The sequence below is a fragment of the Chiloscyllium plagiosum genome, unplaced genomic scaffold (assembly GCF_037043375.1).
Source record: "Chiloscyllium plagiosum isolate Xiang-an unplaced genomic scaffold, Cpla_swu_hap1 HiC_scaffold_1, whole genome shotgun sequence".
NCBI lineage: Eukaryota > Metazoa > Chordata > Chondrichthyes > Orectolobiformes > Hemiscylliidae > Chiloscyllium > Chiloscyllium plagiosum.
In genome coordinates, this window is record NW_028270139.1 from 36,376,121 (window position 1) to 36,397,706 (window position 21,586).

General features: G+C 40.0%; 1 long non-coding RNA gene across 1 annotated transcript in view; it reads right to left on the reverse strand.

Moving 5' to 3' along the window:
* Positions 1 to 21,586, reverse strand: part of LOC148152103 (uncharacterized) — a 46,610-nt gene that overhangs the window by 19,277 nt on the left and 5,747 nt on the right. Inside the window, exon 2 of the long non-coding RNA XR_015757715.1 lies at positions 19,614 to 19,772. This is a non-coding gene — a long non-coding RNA (uncharacterized LOC148152103). The remainder of the gene's footprint in view (positions 1 to 19,613; positions 19,773 to 21,586) is intronic.

Sequence of the window (21,586 nt, forward strand, 5' to 3'; positions counted from 1 at the left end):
GTACAATTCAGGAAAGAATTGTAAGTTATAACAGGTTTTTCAAGGTGATAAAAGCTGCTGCTTTACATGAACTGTTTCTGTTTTCAGTCTCGTCTATGGGAATAACATAACAAGACAGCAATGACATTGCTGAAAAAAGTGGTTCTTCTAATCAGTTCTGAACTAGAACGAGGTTATAGTTCACTCCCTGAAGTAGCACTGAGTAAGGAAAGGTGGTGCTTATGGAGCTGCCAAATTTAACGATAGAATGTGAGGAAAGCCAGCTTTTATAGACCAGACGGTGCAAAACCTGTTGCAACTGGGCACACAATTTAGAGAACTGAGTTCCACCCCACCCAAAAGCTTGTGGTGTACATAAGGCAAGAGATGATGTAACTATAACAGATGGTATTAGGCAGTATGGAAATGCTCAGCATAATACTTCTAAACTATCAGAATTACAGCAGATCGTCAGTGAAGTTCTGCCAACCAACACATTCTCTCACACAAAGGAATCACTTGTAAATATCGCTCAGGGGACTTTCATTTGAAGCAAAGTGTAGGATATCACGAGCTCAAGCTGTTAATGTTAACATGTCACATGATTTTCAAACAATATCCTGAGCATTTATAGGCCATTGGTTAAAATTCAGCATGAGTCCCTTTTGGCAACAGAAGAAATTGAAGAAATATTTGAAGAATTGAAACTAGAAATATATGATGAGACCATTTACATAAGGTTACTTGACAGGTTTGTTCCTTTAAGTAATGACATTGCTGTGTCACCATTGTGCTGATCGGAACACTGCTTTGCAGTTTTCCTTCTTTGATGCTTTCATTAGTTTGCAGTAGACACAGGGTAGCTGATTTACACTTCCAAATGGTCTTGGACATTTTATTCATATGCTGAAGATAAAATAAACTGGTTGTCATCATGCTTAAAGTACTTTTTACTGCAGAGAACTGTGACAACTCGTAACCTTGTGGAGATCTAGTATCTGCTCCATATCTTGCTCACAGCCCCAAGTTATTCAGCTACCTGACAATCAATCACATAGTTATTGGCACACAGGAAGCAATTGTAATCCATAACTGGTCACTTGTCCACTGTCAAGGGTTAGGTGCTAAACCTGTGGCCATATTATCTTTGTGCTAAAATGTTGGATGCGCTTCCATTCAGATTTCTGTGCATTTCAAATTGTATTCATTTGTGAGCACAGATTTGATACTCCATAAATTTCCACCACATGGTAGGGATACTGGCTATGTACAAATATACTGTTTTTATGTACAAATATACTGATATGCACAGGTCAGAAAATGGCTTTTGAGTTTGAGGATCCTCTTCTAAACCCAGATTGAAAATAGCAGGAAAATCGTTCTACAGCAAATCGAAAGGAAACTTTCATTGTAATTGTATATTAAGTATTGGCTAACACTTCTTCAAACAAACAAACCATTTTAAGAGTGGTTTTAGGTTAGATTTTTCTCCATTTTACTGACTGTATTAATTCCTGCTAGTCTGACATTCTCAAAGCTTTTCACTATAGTTAGGTGCACCTAACTACAATAAATCAGATCAAATCAAATCAGATCCTCCAGAAGTGATGAAAACTGATGGTATGGAATGGGAAATTAGTTATGACCCATTTTCCAATTTCTAGGCATCAAGATTTCCAACCATTCCAAAGGTGTCTGCTCCAAAGGATGAATCTTAAACTGCTTGTCCCACCAGTCACAGGCCATAGATGTCTCTGCGAAAGGAGGATCAATATCAGGCCGGAAGCTGCCTTTGAGAGTGTTGCATGGCATAATCACTCGTGCTTTTCTGGCTCCACAAGAAACTTTCAAAGAAAGGTTGTTGGCAGATACTGGAGTGGAGCAGGCCTGGCCAATAGTTGCATTCTGAGCACTAGTTAATTTAGCAAATAAGGCCTAACATGAGCGTTGGGTTCCTCATTTATGTATTAAAGGCACCAAACAGCTGCTTTTTCATGGTTGACAGCAAAACCTTAAGATGGAATTTTCCAGTATCTGAACAATGGTGATAAAATGTGGGAAAAATATGACAAGAATGGAAAGACAAGACTCTCAATCTTAAAAATAAGTCTGAATTTCCGTTAACGTTTAAACCGCACTAGTAAGTAGCAAGAACAATATTTCCATTCATTGTATCTCATTATTAAGTAATCTTATCTCATTGATATGCAGATTGTTATTCTCCCAAATACCAATAACTAGACGATGTCAACTACCGACTTGAAAGTGAGTAGTTACTTGACGGCTGCATCCCACCCATGTTGTCTCAGGGCCTCCATGTTGGCCCTTATTTCCCAACATCTCAGCACACTCTGTGGTTAGCAACTAAGTGCCTGCACCCTCTATCCACAGAAGTCTGCATAGGCAAATCACCAGCCCCACCATTTCATCATGGCACATCTTGGACTCCTTTGTAATATATTTTAATATTGCACTTTGGAGCTCACTGACACTTTTCATTGCAATGGGGTCATTTTGTATGGAGAACATACAGCCATTTCAGACATTGGATCTGCATGCATATTGAGAGCTTTTACCTTGTTTTCTTAGCATTAACTCACTTTGTGCTTACTTGGTGCTCACATACCTTGCCCTGCCTTTTAATACATTGCAGCTTCACTCAGAACTTACAAGTTCACAGTAGTTCTATCTTGTTTTGGATTTTGGCACAGGCAGCAAGTCAAGTAGCTTGGTTATGATTGCAATCACTGAATAGTGAAGGAGTGGACATGTTGGTGTATGGCACTGAGCTACTTGAATGCCATACCTACAGCATGTGCCAGCAGCTCACATTGCCAACACATTGCATGTGCTTCAACTAAATGGCTATGTCTGAAGGAGTAATGGGAGTATCCGCTGATTGAGTCAAGAGGGACTCTGATCACTCAGGGTTGCCATCATAATCAGTCAGTTGCATTGTCCAATTTCAGTCCAGGGGTTTCACCATTGTCAGTGGCTGTTCAGTGTGATTAGGGTCTGAAGATCTAGGTCCTTCCAGTCCAGGGATTGCACCACTGACAGCCCTGCATTCAGCCTGTTGATTGCTGACAGGTCAGCAATGGTGTTGCATGGAAATCAGTCAGTTTGCTTGACTACCCTCAGTCAGGGCTGTCCTCCTAAGTCAGTTCAGGCTTCAGGAAATACATGTCAATGGGGAACCATCAAGGAGCATTGCATGCTGTGTGGGGAAATGTGAATAACTCAGGTGTAGGAATTGGAGTCAGTGTGCTGGGACACAAAGGGGGCATTAACTGTGACACCACGTAAAACAACATGAGAGTGAGTGCGAGAGAATGTGGGCAACTGATAAACCAGCACATGAGTCACTGACAGGACACCAGAGGAGAGAAAAGGAGCAGGTGAGGGGAGTTCTGATGGAAACTATGAAAATCATGAAGAGGCTAGACAGAGTTGATAGGGAAAAAACTGTTTCTGATCACAAAAGGATCGAGAGCCAGAAGTCATATTTTTAAAGTGTTCTACAAAAGAAGTAAGTACCAGGTGAATTATTTTTCACTCACGTTGAGTGGTTGGGCCTGGAAAATGTGGTGAAAGCAAGGTCAACTGAGGCATTCAAGAGGGCATTGGATGATTATTTATATAGATGCAATGGGCAAAGTTAAGGGTAAAGGTATAAGATTAGTACAAAGTCAAAATGTTCAGAAACCTGTTCTTGACATTATGAGCCAAATGTCCTCCTTCTGTACTGTAACAATTCAGTGGAGGATGGCAACTCCTGTTATAAGAGTGGGACCTGATGGGAGGGGGCAGAATACTGCATGAGGAGTGTCTTTAAATGGCACCATCATTTGATGGCGGTTCAGTGGATGACAATGTTGGACATGGCAGTGCAGTAGATCTGGGGTTATAGAGTCATAGAATCATACAGCACGGAAACAGATCCTTCGGTTCAACTCATCTGGACTGACCAGATATCTCAATCTGAACCAGTCCCATTTGCCAGCATTTGGCCCATAGCTCTCTAAACCCTTCCTATTCATATATCTATTCAGATGCATTTTAAATGTTGCAATTGTAGTAGCTTCTGCCACTTCTTCTGGCAGCTCATTCCATACATGTACTACCCTCTGCACTCTCTCCCCTCACCTTCTCCTCTCCTCTCCTCTCCTCGGGTGTCCTGTCAGTGACTCATATGCTAGTTTATCTGTTGCCCACATTCTCGCACACTCTCTCTCAGGTTGCTTTACCTGGTGTCACTGTTATTGCCCCCTCTGTGTCCCAGCACATTGGCTCTAATTCCTACACCTGAGTTTTCCACTTTTCCCCACACAGTGTACACTGTCCCTTGATGGCTGTCCATTGACATTTATTTCCTGAAGCCTGAATTGACTTAGGAGGATAGCCCTGACTAAGGATAGCCAAGAAACCTGAAAACTTTACCTTCAAATACTTTTGAAATCTTTCCCCTCCCTCTAATGTTGGACTCCTCAACCCAAGGAAATGACCATGGTATTTACACTATCCATGCCCCTGATGATTTTATAAAACCGTCAGCCTCCAATGCTCCAAGGGAAAAAGTCCCAGTCTACTCAGCTTTTCCTTATAGCTTATACTTTCCAGTTCCAGCAACATCCTCGTAAATCTCTTCTGCACCCTCTCAAGTTTAACAACATCCTTCCTATAGAAAGATGACCAGAATTGCATGCAGTATCCAAAGCTGACCTTACCAATGTCCTGTACAGCTGCAACATGACATTCCAACTCCTATACTCAATGTTCTGACCAATGAAGGCAAGCATGCTATACATCTTTTTCACCATCCTGTCGACCTACAACTTCACTTTCAAGGTACTATACACCTGCAATCCAAGGTCTCTTTGTGTAACATCATTTCTCAAGCCTTACCTTAACTGTATAAGTCCATCCCTGGTTTACCATACCAAAATGCAACACCTCACATTTATTTAAATTAAATTCCATCTGCCAGTCCTTGGCCCATTGGCCCATCTGATCAAGGGCCTGTTTTACTCTGAGAAAACCCTCTTCACTATCCATATATCACCTATTTTGGTGTCATACTTAACATTGCAGTCTCTACAATCCTCTGTGGTAAAGAATTCCTATGGTTTCACTATCCTCTGACAGAAGAAGTTTTTACTCATCTCTGTCTTAAATAGCTAACCCTTTGCTCTGACATTTTATACTTTGGTCCCACACTCTTCCACAAAAGGGGACAATCTTTACATATGTACCCTGTCAAGCCCCATAGGAATCTTCTATATTTCAATATATTCTACCCATCTCTGCCTTAAAAATATTCCAAGGGCTCTACTTCCACACCTTTTTAGGATGAGGTTTCCAAAGATTGATAACATTCTTTGAGAAGAAACTATCATGCTTCATCTCTATCTTAAATGAATGACCCCGATTTATAAATAGTTACTCGTAATTCTAGATTCTAGAAAAACATTCTCTCTACTATGTCAAAACCCTTCTGAATCTTATACCTTTCAATCAAGTTGCCTCTTATTCTTCTAGACTCCAGATTATTCAACCTCGTAAAACAATTGACCCAATCCAGGTATTAGTCTAGTAAACCTTCTCTGAATTGTTTCCAATGCATTTACATCTTTCCTTAAATAAGATAGTCAATACTGTAAACAATACTCCAGATGTGATCTCATCAGTGCCTCGCATTCAATTCTCCTCGCAATGATTTATAACATTCTCTTAGCTTTCCTAATTACTTGCATTCCTACAAACTAGCCTTTCTAGATTCATGCACGAGAACACCCAAATCCATTAACCTGAGGATGTAGACAATCAGGACCTGAGTATTTATCAGCCCACACCTCCAACAATTTACTCAGTGCAACTTCTGTAATGATTGTAAAATTCCCAAGTTGCTCCCTCTCTTCCATTTCCTGAGTTCCTCACTGTTTCAGGGATATTCATTGTATCCTGTATAGTAAAGATGGGAAAATCTGCCATCTCTTTACTTCCATTATCACACCTCCAGACTTATGTTCTATAGATCCAAAGCTTATTTTGATAGGTTTTTTTTATGTAACTGTATAAACACTACCTATTTTTGGCTAGCTTTCTCTCATACTCTATTTATTTATAACCCATTCTTGGCTGGTTTATATATCCTGTTGAATCTTTGGTCTTTCCACCTGTCTTTGCACAATTATGTGTTATTTCTTTAAGTTTGAGCTATCTTTAACTCTCCTAGTTAGCCATGGACAGAGCACCTCTCTCTTCAACTTTGCTGTTTCTCTGTAATGTGTGTTTTCTGAAATAGCCCATTAAATTTCTACTACTGCATCAGTATGTATCCATGTAGCATTTCTTTGCCAATATCCTTCAATCTGTTTCGCCAATTCACTGCTTTCATGCCTCATAATTGTTTTTCTTTAAACAGCCTCTGACCCAGACCTCCTTTCCCCAATATGAATGTAAAATTCAAATACATTATTGGTTCTGCTACCTAAGTATGCTTTCACTATGAGATCATTAATTAACTCTATCTCAGAATAAATTCCAAAAGTAGTATAGCCTGCTCACTGGTTAGGCCCAGAACATGCTGTTACAAGAAACTCTACCAAACACATTCTATGAATTCCTCATCAACGCTATTTTTGTCCATCTGACTTTTCCAGTCTTTATAGAGATTAAAATATACCATGATTATCACCATGCTTTTCTGATGAGCCGCCATTATTTCTTCCTTCATTTTAGAAGCTACTATGTGGTTACTGTTCGGGGCTTATACATTACTACATACGTGATTTTCTTCCTTTATCATTTTTCACCTCGACCCAAACTGTTGCTACATTTTGGTTACCTGAGCTGAGGTCATCCCACTCTCTTGTGCTACTACCATCATTAACTTACAGAGCCATTCCTCCACACTTTTCTAATTTCCTATTCATCAGAAGTGGCCTGTATCCTTAAGTACTCAGGTACCAAATCCATATCATCCTACTGTCATGTTGATAATGGCTACCAGGTTGTGTTTATTATTTCTATTTGCACAGTCAGTTCAACTGTTTTGCTTCAAATGATGTGTGATTCAGGTACAATCTTTAGTTTATCTTTTCATCATTTTTGAAACCTCCAGCCTTATCTGTTAATTTACACATAGGTTTGTTCTGTCTACATTTTCTTGCTAAAGTCTATCATTTCCTGTCTCAATACTTTTCTCTTTTGCCACATCGTCTCCATTTTGATCCCTTGCCTCCACTATTTAGTTTCAAATCATTTTACATTTTTAGATGTGCAGCTTGTAAGAAGGTTAGACCCAATATATTAGCTGCAGACCATCCCTCCATCACATATCCCACTATCCCTACTTCTGGTGTCAGTGCCCCATGAATCAGAACCCACTTCTTCCCACATCCACTACAGTGTTTCAGCCATGTATCTATCTTTCTAATTTGATTTTCTCTATGTCCATTTGCAAATGGCTCAGGTTACAATCTTTGAAGTTCTGCTTCTTAATTCGATGTCTGGTCCCTCATTTTGATTATACAGAACCCCTTTCTTCATTGTACATCATTGATATGTACATTGACCACAATGACCAGTTGCACCCTCTCTCACTATAAGCTCATTTCCAGAGCTGAGCAGTTTTCCTGAAACTTGACACTAGGCAGGCAATCTAACCACTTGGATTATGCTGTCAATCCCTCTGACTACATGGTCTACTACTACCAATACATTCCTATTTGGTCTCTTCACTTGACTGGTCTCCTGACCAACAATGATCAGTTCACTCATCCACCTTGTAGCCCTTTTACATATTTTAGAAACTGTTTATAGATTTTAAATAACACTGAAGAAAAAAAAATGGCTTCAGATTTTCTTGAAACTTTGGATGTAGTTCTCGGATAAACGAAAGGGGAGGAGTGACAGAGATAGGAAATGGATCAGGACCTGGGACTACCAACTTTCCAATCCTTTGCATATGGAGCTCATGGAAGTTTCATCTATCCTGTTCATAGCCTATAGTCAGGATGGTGTCAGTGGGATAATCTCATTCATCAGAATTCATATCATCCTGTTACGTTTGCTCCAAAAACCTTTAATCTTCGCAGTTACCAGTAACAAGCAGGTAAATGCTGTATGATTTGGGTTAGCGTAGAGTGAAGCTCAGAGGGATATTGATGTTTGTGGCCTGATGTTAATGAAAGTACAAAATGGGTTTCAGTGGTAAATTGAGTGAACAAAGGGCAGTGGAAGACAGTATAAAATGAAAATGGTAAGCTAAGCAGCTGCATAAACAAATAAAACATACACAAATAAAAATATGTGCCTGTTCCAGAAACTTACAAGAAAGCATGATGTAAAGTTGCAACTCCTGGTATCTGATATAAATTAAACACTGATTGAACAGAGGAATTTTACTGAACGCTAGTGTTTTAGAGTAATTAAGTTGAGGAATGGGGAGTCAGCAAAGTTTGTAAAGTGATGATGGATTAAAAGGACTTAATTTGTGACCAGAGTATTGACAGGGGAATTTGTGATGACTGCAGAACCACTTAGACTGATTTAAACAGCTATTCTTTCTTCCTTTGTGTTTGTTATGCTTCTTATTTCTTCATATGCGTTTATTATAGTTCCTATTCCTTCCTTCCTTGTTTATTATGGTTCCTATATTCGAAGAAAAAAAACTACTAGTCGCTGATATGAAGGTTTGAATTCCAATAGGTTAATTTTTTTAGTTTACACTCGTGGTAGGATCCTGTTGCAGTAATGCACATTCTTGTTGAGCACTATTCAGAGTTAGAAAGTAATCACCATACTATATTTTCTCAATGCAGTATACCAGTGTCAAAGCCTGTTGTAGTTATATCTATTACCAATTTCAATAAGCTTTTCAACTGATGACAAGGAGTACCAAATGGAGGCGAGGAAAGTCTCTATGACAGGTTGAGGAAAAAGCAGGGCAGGGGAAAAATCAGTGGGAAAATCAAGCCTGAGCTAATGTAGTGTGAGCTAACTGCTTTTCCAGCCCACTAGTGGGCCTGGGGAAGAAGGGGAAAAGGCATCTCCTTATCCCCCTCCTCCTTTTAATCCTTGACAGCTTCTATCAAGCATCTCTGAGATGCAGGTTGGGTCCTATAGAATAGAGTAGGATAGCATTGAAATAGGCAATTCAATCCATTAACTCTGTGCCAGTTCTTTGCAAGAGAAATTCAGACAATCCTAACAACTTCAACTCTTCTCCCTCAACTATTAACCTGTCCCTTCCCAGTATTTTTCTCTGTACTTATCTAGATTCTATACCATACACCGTAAACTTGCATTTGCTATCCAATTCTGCACAACTGAAAGATTTTACCATGAGCACTTCATTACTAAAGTAAAATGGATTGTGAACAACACTAGTCATTCTATTATATCCACATCTCCATCGTTTTCTTCTGACATTTCCATTTCTTGTTTAACTTCAGATACTCTACTGTACTGTTTGGGGCAGTTAATAGCATAATGTTACTTTGAATCATACCTGAAACATCAATTGACTACATCTTGCATAATTCTGGACTTCATCCTTTTATTGTAAGTATTCTCTTCCCTTCACAAATTTGTCAAAAGAATTCCTGTTTTCATTTGTCTTAGTTAAAATTCCAATTTTGTACTGTCACCTAAGTCCTTTCTCTAGGGGGTTCTCACCAATCTGCTAACACTGTGTTTTCCATTTTCTGTCATAAGGTCAATGAAACCATTTGCACCATGACTACTGCTGGTAAAGAACACTTTCCAAGGAATAGTTTTGGTACTTCTGATATTTATTTGAGCAGCATATGTTTATCTGCAAACTTAGCTCCTGTCAAAACTAGAGGTATGTCCATTATTTGTACTTTGGCAGAGTCTAATAATTTAAATGTCAACACAGATTGGGAATTTCCAAAAATAATTTTTGCATTTTTGCAAGTAATCTGTGGAATTCCATTATGTACCCTTCTGTGTAACAATATTTAGTCTTTCCAAATTTATCCAAACCTGGCCACATCTCATCAGCTGTTAGCACACTATATTTTTGATCAATTTTATCAATGAAAGTTATCAATTTGTCCAAACGTTCATCTGTACCAAGGTATCTTTGTACCTAAGATGGTGTTGTAATGTAGTAACTATAAACTTTTCATTGCACTAATTTGAGTACATATGACAATAAAGCTAATTCATTCATTCAGTCATTCCTTGTTCAAATCACCAGTCTCCAATTTTAAACAAAATGTTGATTCTTTTTTGTTTTTGTGCAGTGGTGAAAGAGCCAAGAGTATACTTTGTTTCTTCTTTGATAGATAATGACTTGGATCCACGTGATTGCTTACTGTTTCCATTGGTCATAAGATTGTTATTCAGCAAACGGGTGGGATACCATATCCTGAAACCTTTGATTCTGATTCAGCTAACACACTGACATCTTCTCGAAATTATTCTTTGGTTAAAATAATGCTTAGTTTTGAATCTTTAAGTTACAACCAACTAACCATCCCCTGCTTCCATTGATAGACACCAGATTTAATCTTGGTTAGACAGATTCCAGGCATGTATTTTAGTAGAGAGAATTTTATTCCACCTCAAACAGCTCAAAACTCTAAGATATTGATTACACCAAGTTGAGAGCTCACCAGATTACTTTCAATTAACTTACAACAATCATCTGTTTCCTAGCTCCATCTGTTCTCAGGCATTTTTGTCAGACTGTATTAAATAATAACATATTCTGCCCTTCTATCCCCCATCCAACCTCCATATAGCCTTTTTTCTCCTTCTCCTTTTGGCTGCCTGATTATCATTTCCTTGGGGATTTCCACTTTCAACACCCTTAGCAGCCTTTTCTTTCCCCAACCACTATGCCCCCACATATTCCTTCACCTCCATCTAGGCAGTCTCCTATCCTGCCTCCCCTGCTATCTCCTTCTTTCCACCCCCTTTACAGCCTCCTTATCCTCTTCACCCTTACCCCGACAGCGGATGGCATCCCGCAGATTCAACTGACCCAGCATACCCTGGACCTGGCACTTGGCAACCCTTAAAGCATGGCTCCCAGTAGCTTCTGGGCCAGGTACCCAGTGGGAATTCCTGAGTCCAGAGGCAGTTCTTGGTGGCAATCCCTGAAGTTTGGGCTTGATGGACACTAATGACAATGACCTGGTCATTGCACCCACTCATTTCCCCATCAGCACCTCCAATCACAGCATAGTTTTTTTCCCTGAATATTGCACCAATCAGCAACACGTACAGGGGAGGCTCATGCTGTGATTGGAGAAGTACTCACAAAAGACAATTTATGGATTGATGAGAAGCTCCTCACAGATTCTATCCCATTTATGTTCAGGAACTACCTTGCTGTGAATTAGTTACACAACTGAATGCATTGGCCATGTTGATTTACACAGTGTGCACTGGGCCTTCTAGGGGAAGTGACTCTTGAAGCGTTTTCATTTCTGAGTCATGGCCACCAAGCCAAACCCTCTCCTCAGTTAGCTGTTAGACATGCAGAGTTGCCTGCAATGACCACTGGTTGAGGAAAACGCAGGAATCCGGTCTCATTCTCTAACTCCAGGTCAACTGTGAAGTTTCTACCACTACACCAGTGAAAGTTCCCGAACCTATCACAGACTAAATTGAACCTGGGGCATTCTTATTCCATATAGTTCAGCTACTCACCACAGCATGAGAGAAAACCATAGAATCATGTAGTACAGAAGAGGCCCTTCGGACTATTGAGTCTGTACCAACAAAAATATTCTACTTCCTATATTAGATCCACCTTCCCTTACTAGGCTCATAGCTTTGAATGTTATGACCCTTCAAGTGTTCATCCAAGTAGTTTTTAAAGGTTCTGAGGATTCCCACCTCAACTATCCTCTAAGAGAGGCATTCCAGATGCCCATCACCCTCTGAATGAAAATGTTTTTCTTCAAAAGCCTTCTAAACCTCCTGCCTTTCACTTTTATGTTATGCCCCCTTGTTATTGACCTTTTGACCAAAGGGAATAACTTCTTCCTAATGACCCTGTCTATGCCCATATTAATCTTATATACTTCTATCAGGGTCCCCATGAACCTTCTCAGCTCCAAAGAAAACAACCCAAAGTTATCCAGCCTCTCTTCAGAACTGTAATGCTCCATCCCAGGTAACATCCTGCTGAGTTTCCTTTACATCCCCTTCACTGCAATCACATCCTTCCTATAGTGTGACAACCAGAACTGCGCACAGTACTTCATTTGTGGTCTAACCACACTTCTGTAAAGTCCGAACAGGGTGTCCCTGCTCTCATAATCTGATAAAGGTAAGCATGTCCTATGCATTCTTAAGGACCCTGTTAAACTGTTTTGCCACCTTCACAGATCTGTGAATAGTGCCCCAAGATTCATCTTCCTGAGTTACCTAGTGATTTGCCATTATTGAGCACTCCCTTGTCTTGTTCCTTCTTCCATAGTGCATCACCTCACATTTATCAGGGTTAAAATCCATCCTCCTTGGATCTGCCCATCTGACCAATCTGTTTAAATCCTCCTGTAACCTGATATCTCTCTCCTTGCTGTCAACCACCTTGCTGTTATCCACAAACTTACTTATCACCTTCCCCCATATTCTTATCTACATCATTTATGAATATCACAAACAATAAGGCACTAAGCCACAGTACACCAGGCTCCAGTCTTCTACTACCACCCTCTGTCTCCTTCCACTAAGCCAATTTTGGATCCAAATTGTCACGTTACTTTGGATTCCATGAGCTTTTATCTTCTTTACCAGCTTCCCATGTAGGGCTTGGCAAAGGCTTTGTTGGATTTCATATAAACTACATCAACTGTCCTGCACTTATCTATATACCTGGTTACCTCTTCAAAAAATGCAATCAGATTTGTTAGGCATGACTTCCCTCTGACAAAACCATGCTGACTATGTTATGGACTAGGCCAGACCACTTAAAACATTCTTAAACAGGCAGCCCAGACCATAATTTTGCAATTTGTTTCAGTAAGTGTACAGTGACAATTATCCAGATTTAGTTAGTGAGGTTGACTACCAGGTTTAAAACAGACAAAAATTTAGTCATAAAATTACACAATGAAACACAAAGAATAGAACAAAGAACTCCTACAGAACTCAGTCTATACAAACTAGACTTAAGTATGCTGTTCCAAATATACACAACAAACCCAAAAGTCAACCCCCTTTAAAACCCAGTACAAAAAAGGGTCAGATGCTTACAGGTTGAAGTTAGAAGGGAGAGAAAAGAGAGTTTTCACACAACTCACTGTTGGAACTCCAAACCAGTTCTGGGCTGAACTAAACTGCTCAGCTAGAGAGCTGACCACTCCCCTTTCTTTATACAGGTCACTTCTAAAACATGACCACTTTCGCCTGAAGTCTTATCTGTTTACATAGAAAGAAAAAGGCCTCTTAATACCCATCAATCTCTGTACCAAACCAGTCTAATCAGAGTCTGGCCTGGTTTATTACCCCTCTGAAAAAAAATCAAGGACAGAGTATCCTTAACCCAGGAACAGCTTTTAAAAAAAAGGACTAGCCTTGTGACAACTATCCCGGTCAAACCTTGCCTCTCTAAATGGAGATGTAACAATTAATTATTTCATCTAGAGCTCATGAAATCCTCATTCCAAGTTTTATATTTCTGAGCAAAGCAGTATTCTAAAATATAGATCCAAGCTGAACTCAAACTATTATCATACAGGGTGGGACCTGACAATCTTTCATGTTATGGACTAGGCAATAAAACCAAAATGTTACCAACCATGTCAAACTGCTGTAGTGCAAAAGGGGCACCCACAAGTTCCAGAGTTACTTGAGGGCATCCTGCAAAGCCACTTGCATTCACCCCCAAAGAAAATCAGTCATTGTTCACCAACCATGCTGCAGCCACAGAGTAGAATCACATAGGAACATCAGGCTAGGTAAGGCATATGAAGACAAGTGCTGATGGAAATGCTAGGTAGAAAGATAAACTACCATCAAAAAACCTCGCTGGGTGTAAGCAATTCGACAGCCTCTATAGGAATCCAATATACACTGCACCTGCTTACTTGAGATTACAATTCACTTGACAGCAGGGACCAGATCCTGGAAAGATTGTTCAAATCTGAGAGAGCTCAAATACAAAAGTGGATCTGCTGTGAGATTTGTGCAGAAACAGAGAGTATAAACAACAGATCTAGTAACACTTTACATAGAATCCACAGACAGGAGAATTCAACAGTAATGGAACTAAATATTGCAGACAAGGCTGGAAAAAACAATCGGTTCATTAACAGTGCCTAAAGTGAATGAAAGGTTATAAAAAAGTTAGTTTTCACTGCTTCACTCACCCTTTCAAACAGCCAGCTCTATTTTTCTGCAAAAAAATACTGTTTTGTTGGCAGAGTTCAAAACTAGAACTGGGAATAGAACCAGCTCAACACCACCACAATTACAACCAAGCAATAACCCATGTCAACCTAAGACAGAGGTCACTAAATGAACTGCAATTTAAAGCTGGATGTAACTTTCAGTGCTATTAATAAGTTCCATAACATACAAAGTCCTGCAAAAAGCTGCAAAATGACCACAAAATTGTTAAAACTTAATTTTTAAAAATTTATTCAGAGGAGAGGACATCACTGGCTAGGTCAGTATTTATTGTCCTAATTGCCCAGAGGGATGTTAAGGGTCAACCACATTGCTTTGGGTCTGGAGTCACATGAGGGCCACACAGTATAAAGATGACAATTTCCTTCCCTGAAAGATATGAGTGAATCAGATTGGTTTTCATGACAATTGGAATTGAATTCATGGTCATCTGTGGACCCTTATTTCTGAACAATAGGGCCAGACCATTCAGGAGAGATGTTAGAATCACTTCTACACACAAAGGGTGGTAGGTGTTTGGAACTCTCTTCCACAAGTGGCAGTGGATGCTAGATCAGATGTTAATTTTAAATCTTAAGCAAAGGTACTAATGCAAAAGGCAATTAAGCCATAGATCAGCCATCATCTAATTTAATGGTGGAACGGGTTTGAGGGGCTGAATGGCCTACATCTGTTCCTATGTTCCTCCATAATACTTGCCAGAAAGCTCAAATACAACATGCAACTTTTGAAATTTGGAATCCATCAGAAGTTATCAGCAAAAGCAAAAAACTGCAGATGCTGGAAATCTGAAAGAGAAACAGAAATGTCTAAAGCAACTCAGTAGGTCTGGCAGCATCTGTGCAGAGAAAGCAGAATCAACATTTCATTCCAGTGACCGTTCTTCAGGACATCATAAATTGTCAGTGTATATCCAAACTCAAGATCAAATTAACTATGAACACCAAATTGCAAGACAATGCAACAAGATGCCAAATCAGAATAATACCACCACTTGAAAAACTGAGTAACTCTAAAGCAACCAAAACATGCCCGAAGAAACAACTCAAATAAAAACTGAAAGAATTGCGGATGCTGTAAATCAGAAACAAAAACAGAAAATGCCGGAAAAGCTCAGCAGTCCTGGCAGTGCCTGTGGAGAGAAATTAGAGGGAACATTTCCGCGCGAGTGACAAATAAAGCTTTCTTAACTGGAATTCTGAAGAAGTTAAGGAAAGATCATCATAACTAAAACTGGATGGATAAGCAAACTGTCTTACATTTCAGACGCTTGTAAATGAGCTGCTCTGTATTATAGTGCACTCAGAAACAACATTGTTTTTTTATTTTTGTTTCCACATGTATCTTAGCAGAACTTATACACTTAATGGTAAGGTCCTAGGGAGTGTTGCTGAACAAAGATCAGTGCAGGTTCAGAGCTTCTTAAAAGTGGAGTCGCAGGTAGATAGGATAGTGAAGAAGGCGTTTGGTATGCTTTCCTTTATTGGTCAGAGTATTGAGTACAGGAGTTGGGAGGTCATCTTGCGAGTGTACTGGACATTGGTTAGGCCATTGTTGGAATTTTGCGTGCAATTCTGGTCTCCTTCCTATCGGAAAGATGTTGTGAAATATGAAAGGTTCAGAAAAGATTTACAAGGATGTTGCCAAGGTTGGAGGATTTGAGCTGTAGGGAGAGATTGAATAGGCTAGGGCTGTTTTCCCTGGACAGTCAGAGGCTGAGGGGTGACCTTATAGAGATTTACAAAATTATGAGGGGCATGGATAGGATAAATAGACGAAGTCTTTTCTCTGGGGTGTGGGAGTCCAGAACTAGAGAGCATAGGTTTAGGGTGAGAGGGGAAAGCTATAAAAGAGACCTAAGGGGCAACTTTTTCATGCAGTACATGTATGGAATGAGCCGCCAGAAGAAGTGGTGGAGGCTGGTACAATTGCAATTTAAAAAGCATTTGGATGGGTATATGAATAGGAAGGGTTTGGAGGGATATGGGCCGGATGCTGGCGGGTGGGACTAGATTGGGTTGGGATATCTGGTCTGCATGGATGGGTTGGACCGAAGGGGTCTGTTTCCATGCTGTACATCTCTATGACTCTATGACTCTATGTAAATAGTATAATTCTTTAAATAAAAAACCATGGAGGACATAGAAATATGATGGCATACACTATTAAGGCAGCATATCCTAAACTACTGACATCAGAATCTATCTCATGAGGACATGATCCACTGACATCCTGGGAGTTACATCGACTAAAAACTAAACTGGATGAGCCATATAAATCCTGGGCAACAAGAGCACGTCAGAGACTGTGAATCCTGCAACAAGTAATTCACCCACTGACTACCCAAAGCCTGTCAATCATCTGCAACACACAAGTCAGAAGTGCGGTGGAATACTCCCCACTTGTCTGTATAAGTGCAGTTTCACAAAATTCAAGCTTGACACCTCCAGGATAAAGAGACCATATGATTGTCACCACCTTCACAAGTATCCATTCCCTCTACCAGCAGTGCTCAGTAGCCACAAAATGTACTATCTACAAGAAGCACTGCAGAAATTCACCAAGCCTCCTCTGACAGTACCTCCCAAACCTATAATCACTTCCACCTAGAAGGACAAGGTTAGCAGATATATGGGAAACCACAAACTGCAAGTTCCCTTGAAGAGTCAAAATTCTGCTGTTCCCTTCCAGACAGTATTATACCAGTAACAAATGGACTGTAACAGTTCAAGAAGGCAGCTCAACACCACCATCTCAAGGTCTACTCGGGATGAACAATAAATTCTGGGTCCAGCCTTTGACATCCACATTCCACGATTTGTTTTTAAAATCCCAGGATTTGATAGCCAGGCTAAAGCAACAGTGGAAGGCAATAATTAACTGTATTTAACATTCCAGTGAATTATTCTGTACCTTCCAACAAAGAACTCATATTATTGTTTCACAAATCCTTCTATGTATGTGGTACTTTTTTCACAACCCACTTGGAGAAAGTGAGGACTGCTGATGTTGCAGATCAGAGTCAAAAAGACTCTGAGCCAAGGCTGCCTGACCTGCTGTGCTTTTCCAGTACCACACCTTTTGACTCATAACTGATTTGGAAAAGCGCACTGATAGTCAAGTCCCATTGGTCTTGGGATTGTCACAAAAGCTAAGGACATAATCAAATTACTGAAAGTTCTCACTTTTTCTGTCTGATGATGTGGAGGTGCCAGTGTTGGACTAAGGTGGACAAGGTCATAAGTCACATGACATCTGATTATAGTCCAACAGGTTTATTTGAAATCACAAGCTTTTGAAGTGCTGTTCCTTCATCAGCTGAAGTGACTTGATGCAGGAGCAGTGCTCCAAAAGCGTATGATTTGAAATAAATCTGTTGGACTATAATCTCGTGTTGTGTGACTTTTGTTTCTGTCTGATGAACACAGGTAATCAGAAAACACTGGTCAGGTTGCTATACTCAACAAGAAATTACTATGAACTATCAACTTTTAACTCGAGCTCTTCTTAAACTCTTATAACATAGGCAGGCATAGAGAACCAAATAAACTTAGAAGTTCAGTGTAGAGCAAAGCAAATTAGGATAACATTGTTTGATAGCACCGGTCCACTGGATTCAATGAAGTGTCTTTTTTGTTTCTTCTGATTCTTCCTGATCTCCAATTTTCCTCTTTCTGAGTCCTCTCAGTTCTTTACTGCAGATATCGGGTAGTTGGCACAATAATGGTTCAGTCTTCAGTCAGTGGATAGCTGCAGCAATTTATAGCAAAGGGAGAGCAAAAATAGCTAGCTATCTTCCAAATTTTTGATACTTCTCTGCAAGGAGAACAAAATGCTGTCTTTTTGCAATCTGGAAGCTTTTTGCCCTTATGTTGTTCACACATTGGTTATTCACCTGTCAAGAGCCAGTTAGAGAGTTGTTGTTATGCTAAGCATTCTTGACTCATAAAGCTGGTCCTGAGTTGAAAAACCAATAAGCAGGTTGTCTCTGCATAACACTGCGCTGACCATACATCCACAGCACTGATGAGACCAGTAATCCTCCCCACTGCTTCATCAAAGCGACAACATAAACACAACTCACAATGAGCAGCAGTAACGAGTTAAAACTGAAATATCTCCTTTCCCAGTTTCTCTGATAAAGTAGTATCCTTTTCTCAACTTGGTCCACAATAAATTAAATAAAAAGATCAGATCTGTACAGTACATTTATGTCAAAGAGAAGACCATAACAAATCTCTGTAGACTAACAAAAAAAATCCTTTCCCCTCCAGTTTCTGACTGGTTAACAAGATGATCAAGGCATTCACTTCCTATGACCACTGTCACTCCCTGATGCAGAGACGCACTGCAAACTTTGAGATGTTGCTCATGCCGCCTACTTCTGCCTGGAAGGATTCTTCAGTGTGAAAACTTTTGATCATAATGATCATTACAGCCACTGGTAAGGCTGTCTTTGCCCTGCTGTGTGGCAGTATGTTGGGTTGATGGAGGTGTCAAAGTTCACTCATCTCCTCCTCGGATAAAAGTCGGCATCTCACACACCGCTCGTGACAGAGTTAAAGGAAGACAAATGTTCTTGAAAGACCCTTACTGGGTTGGGCTTCCTACTGAGAGTGCTCCACTTCCTCTCTCGGTGCACAGCTTTCTCTCCTGTTTACGATGCTCCATAGCCAAGTCAAGAGGGGCTGCAACTTTAAACCTATTTAAAGCTAATTTTCTAATGACGGGTTTCCAGATCGTTTTATCACCTCCTCAAGCTCCAGAAAAAAAAAAATTCTTAGAGCTCACAAAGTATGAATAGGCTGGGGCTGATTTCCCTGGAGCATCAGAGGATGAGGGGTGACCTTATAGAGGTTTATAAATCATGAGGGGCATGGATAGGCTAAATAGACAAAGTCTTTTCCCTGGGGTGGCGGAGTCCAGAACTAGAGGGCATAGGTTTAGGGTGAGAGGGGAAAGATAAAAAAGAGACCTAAGGGGCAAATCTTTCAGGCAGAGGGTGGTACATGTATGGAATGAGCTGCCAGAGGAAGTGGAAAGGTTTGGAGGGATATAGGCTGGGTGCTGGCAGGTGGGACTAGATTGGGTTGGGATATCTGATCGGCATGGACGAGTTGGACTGAAGTGTCTGTTTTTGTGCTGTTCATCTCTATGACTCTATGACTCTATTGCAAAATTCATCTAATAACAGAAACCATATCTGCACCAGCAAAAGAAAATCAAAAGCAACTCACCACAATGTTGTACAGTTAGCTCATTTGGTTTGATGGCCTTTCATTCATGATATTCCTCTGCAGAAATAAACTCTTAAATGTCAGCCATAGCCCCGACATTAGCAGTCCAACGGCATCTTCAATGTACACAGATTCAAACCTCCTGCCTGCACGATCAGCCTGAGATCCATAAAACTTCAACATCAATCAACATTGCTCTCAAAGAAGGTATAAATACTTCATGATGTAACTTTTGCATTTATTTTTAAACTAAAACAAAGAAAAAAAGGCAGCAGAGTGACACAGTGGATAGCACTGCTGCCCCACGGTGCCAGAGACCCAGGTTTCCACTCTTGGAGTTAGCACATTCTGCCCATGTCTGTGTGGGTTTCCTCTGAGTGCTTCAGTTTCCTCCCGTAGACCAAAGATGTCAGGGATGTGCAGGCTAGGTGGAAAAATGCCATTGGAAATGCAGGGTTACAGGCTGGGTCTGAGTGGGATGTTCTTTGGTGGGTCAGTGTGGACTCAAAGGGCTGAATGGCCTGCTTCCACACTGTAGGGATTCTATGATCTTTAACACTCCTCAGAAGCCCAAAATCCTCTTTATTCAAAGCATAATGTGTGCTAAATTCAAGAAAGAGATTTGGCTGAGACTATGAAGAAAGATTGCAAGTCAATTTGGAAGTGTTGTTTTTTCAAACATTATTAATAATTTAAATGTGGAATACTTCCAGTGCTCAGTTCTTGACATTGTCCATGCTTACAGCTTATTCTATTCCTGTTTTATAATGTGCCATTTGAATCTGAGCAACCGATATTGATGAAAAAGCAGAATGTTAACTAAGAATGCTTTGAGTCTCTTCACAGCTTTGGGTACTCTGATCACCATGAAGCATATGAGTTCAGGATAAGACAGACAGGAATTGTCATTATCACCAGTTAGCAGTCAAGCGTTAGCACAACACAGCAGACATGAAATGAAATGCTGGCCATTCTCAAGACTCAAACCCTTAAACTGCTTTCCAGCTGCTGTCTTGACTGCTGTCATACATTAATATACTCAGATAGAAGGGGAGCAACAGTTCCACCATTCAAAACTAAATGCTTGCCAGTGTTGTGAGTGGGTGTTCTAATGCATCTAATATGATGATGCCACTTCCACTGCTGGCAAGCTTTCCAGAACTGGCACCTGCTTAAAATTAACCAGGCATAGTTCTCTAGACCAGCTTTGTATGGTACACCAGCAATGCAAAACTCAGTACTTTCCCCCAGAATAATCCCAAACCTGGGCTGTATGTTAAGTCTCAATAGTCTGAATGCAGAACACAGCCTATATCATTGCATGTTGCACAATCCTGCAGTGCTGCTAATCACCAGAAATTACATTGTTCTTTTTTTAATCAAAATCAGAATTGTGTCAATTTCCGTATTGTTGGATTTCTTACTATTTAACTATAGTATACAAGATTCACCCTTTTGGATTACTTAAGATGTTCAAAGACATGTTTGAAGTGACGTGCTGGACTGAATCTTAAAAATGTTGTAGCCATGATCAAAGTTCCTAGGCATGATATAAAAACTGAAGTAAAAATGGGCAACCATTTCCTTTTGAAAAGAAGGAAATTATTTGACTCAAAACAGCTACTGAATGGTAACAGCTCAATTATAACATTTGCAACTACATGCCCCTTATTAGTTGTTGTATGAAAACACCCCCGTTCTAATTTAACATTTCTATCCATTCTCAGGTAACTATTGTAAAGAAACACTGAGGTAAACAATTCAACTTTGGTTTTACTTCACATACTTTTTTTTATCTATAGCTGAGAAATCTAAGTAGCACTGGAGAATTACACAGTATGCCAGCGTGATGAAAGAGATTAATATTGCACAATTCACCAGTTACCAAACACTCTTCAAGGGAAAATGAGCTGCTGAAGATCAGGATCAATAAATAATAAAAAGAAACAGAAAGTACCGAAGGTGGTTTAACA